This window comes from Crocuta crocuta, unplaced genomic scaffold, assembly GCF_008692635.1.
Source record: "Crocuta crocuta isolate KB4526 unplaced genomic scaffold, BGI_CrCroc_1.0 scaffold90, whole genome shotgun sequence".
NCBI classification, from domain to species: domain Eukaryota; kingdom Metazoa; phylum Chordata; class Mammalia; order Carnivora; family Hyaenidae; genus Crocuta; species Crocuta crocuta.
This window is the reverse complement of record NW_027527449.1, coordinates 2,662,343-2,665,894: the sequence shown is the minus strand read 5'-3', so window position 1 is coordinate 2,665,894 and position 3,552 is coordinate 2,662,343.

The window sequence follows — 3,552 nt, the reverse complement described above, 5'->3', positions numbered from 1 at the left end:
GGCTGGACCTCCCCCGCCGAGGGGTTCTAGGCACTGATCAGGAAGGGAGGAAAGGACTGAGGGAGCCAGAGTTCAGACACCTAGACCTCCCTGCTGACCCTCTGAAGAGATCAGGGAAGCCAAAAATCTAGATACTTCCAGAAGGAGGTATGCCTCAGCTGAGAACAAGCAGTAAGGAGCAGCTCAAAACGCAGGCTGAGGGCTGGCAGTCAGGAGGAAAGGAGGGAGTCAGGGGCACTCCCAGCCAGGTGGTTAACAAATCACTTTGCACGTGAAAACAATCAATCTGGGACACGTTACAGCCCTAGAACTGAACTTTTACACGAAGGTCTCTCAAGTAGCTCCGAAGTTAATTCTCAGGTGTATGTTGTCTCTTCCCCTGGGGAAAATAAGTAACTTACTTATATACTTATATACTTATACTGTTAGACTGAGGGAAACCATAAAACACATATTCTGATCCGATCACTGATCAAGTCATAATATTAAAGGACTGTTGGTGGTAGAAGATACGCTTTCATTACCTTAATTAGCGCAAGAGAGGCCTCTCTCGAAGCGCACGCATTTTGGAGCTGCCCACTGAACTACAAACCACTCTTTAGATGGGACCGTGCTTTTCCAGTACTTGCTTTGTGTCCCACTGCATGAACAGGGCCCACGCATGGCTCCGATCTTCGGTGAAAAGGCAATTTTGGAGCCCACCCCAGCTGCTGACGTGGTCTTGCTGCAGCCACGTACAAAACCCAGTTCCTTCAAGGACTGTGAACACAGGAGCATCTTTTCACACGTGGCACTTTTAATTTTGGTTTAATCCCACATATGTGTTTAAAGCGTGCCACAGTATTCCACACTAAGAGATACGACCTTTATAATTAATAGTTGCCATGGAGGACCCTTTAAAATCGGCCCTATTGTCTACAAGCAGCTTTTTAGTAAGCACTGTATATGCTATATTTAAGGTATACACAGTCTATACAACATATAGTGTATTTAAGGTGGGTACTAGCTGCTGGCAAGGTTTATAAATTCGTGCCACAGGACAATTGTGTTAATAATCTGATGTTCTTTAGGTATTTTGGGGATCCAGTCTGTAAGTTAACTTGTAAACATAGGTTAGAAATCTAGGCATCAAGTGACTACATTCACTATTGGACCCAGGAAACATCTCATTTCCCAGAGGTGTCCTACTCGCTCCTTCCTTTGCTGACTCCCAAGTCCTGGATGTCCTCTACTGTCAGCCTCTGGAAGCCCTGTTTATTAAAGTTCCTATTAATGATACTTCCCTCCCTTGGAAGAGCCTCTACTGTATTTTCTGCGTGTAATAAATGGTGGCACTGTTTTATAATATGAACCTTTTCCAATCGCTCTTTAAAACCACAGGATCCAGGGGCACCTGGGTGGCTCAGTCAGTTAAGCGTCCAACTTTGGCTGAGGTCATGAGCTTGAAGGTTCGTGGGTTCGAGTCCCGTGTTGGGCTCTATGCTGACAGCCCAGAGCCCGGAACCTGCTTTGGATTCTGTGTCTCCCTCTCTTCCTGCCCCTCCCTCACTCACACTTTGTCCTTCTCTCTCTCTCTCAAAAATAAATAAACGTTAAAAATAATTAAAACCATAAGGTCCAGCATAAAGGGCTGCCGTACAGACGATGCTTGATAAATCATCATTGAATGAATGAATGAGTGAACGCATGAATAAAATATTTTCATCATCTTCAGTCATTCTGACTTCTTAAAAGGATATGCCATAAATAAAAGTGATCTCAAAAACATACTTATTAAGTATGTTTTTCTGCCCATCCAGTTTTTACTGGCACATAGGTTAATAATTCTAGTTCTGATATCAAGCCACATCAGTCCACTTTTGATCTTGGCTGACTTTTTCCCAGACACACAGTTGGAAGCAAAGGCCAAAAAAAAAAAAAAAATGGGGAAAAACAAAGAGATCAAATTTTGTTTTCCTCTTTTTCGGTAAGACGTAGCATTTCCCAAAACTTGGAAACATTGTTAGGAAGCCCCTATTAAATGCAGATACTCAAAGTATTTTCTGCTACGTATGATACCCCGACACCCTTATCGTTCACCAAATTTCCTTTGGCCTTTTAATGGTAAGAAATGTAGAGCCCGAGCTGACTGCTTTTTATTTCTACAAGACAAGGGTTCAGCTGGTATTGGGGAAACAACCTCTGTTTGTTCCTGTCTGCTCAGGAGAACTGTTTCTAATTGATCTGGCATGGAATTTAGTTGGAGATGTGTATGTAGCAATCCAAGTGCAGAGTCTGTATGCTACGTGATAACCATATGGGCCTTATTTGAAACATTTGAGGATTTTCGACATTAACCTGGGTTAAATTGAGCTATAAATTCAACTCAAATGTACACGTCCTGACAAATTCATCATTGCTTTGGATAGATCCAATCCCTGCTCCCCTCAGATTAATAAAGATGATGACCGCTTATCACAAAGGCGGAGGTTCGATGTGATAACGTACCATAATGTTGTACTTTGCACAGTTTAAATGCAAATTGCCCATATTAAGCAGACATTTCTACTGTTATCACTTTCAGTAGAATGGAAATGCTTAAAAATGATCTCTGGGTGAAGAAAAAGATATATAGTCAAACCTATTTCCTCTTACACTATTTTCAAGTACACTTCGCTATCATCATGAAGATTTAATTAAGCAAGCGCTGCTACGCTCACTGAAAAGCGAAGCGCCTGGAAGTTGCTACTTATGGAAACATATTCAGGAGTTATACAAAATCATTTATTTGCTGTTCTTCATTTGGGGATCTGAACAATCACTGGAGGTTAAAAACACAACAGAATTCCCGAGCTTCCTTTGCCTGTTTTTGAATATCAAATTTCGAGCTCACGCTCTGTTACAGATAATAGTACTAAGTTATGGGTGTTGATGGCCCTTCCCTTGCAGCTTTAAATTGCCTTGAAAAAGATACAGTTTCTTTAATTAAAAAAGCTGCACAGAACTAATCCCTCTAGCTGAAAAAAGAAAAGTTTTAAGCAATCTCTTTCTGCTCCGAGAGAGAAAGGCAGACAATACCATAACAGATCAGAAACATAGGCTATAGTGTGCAGCCAGGAGCACAGCAGGGAACTGAATACTGCTCCGACTGTGTCATTTTTTAATCCCCCATCCCAGTTTTCCCCGTCTGACCTCATGCTGAGATGAAGTTATCACAGAAGACAGCTTTACTCTCACCAATGAATCCACCCCTGGATCTGTATTATCCTTAGCAGATCAAAACACCGCTTTCATCAAATAGCATTATCTGCATAAAAGGCATGCAATTGCCCGATAATTTCACCCAAACTATGCTATTCACTTAAAGGACAAGAAGAGAAATGTAATTCAGTCCTTTTGGGGGGTGGCAGAGGAGAGTGAGACCTGGGGAGAGGCAGGGGCTGGCGGAGCTCACTTACCCCCTTCACTCATGGGAACTTTTCTGTTTTTAACACAAAATCCCAAGAAGGGGTCCATTTAAAAGTCCCCTTGCTCCAGCGCTTTAAGATTAATTGTTGGAGCGATCTGGTGCAG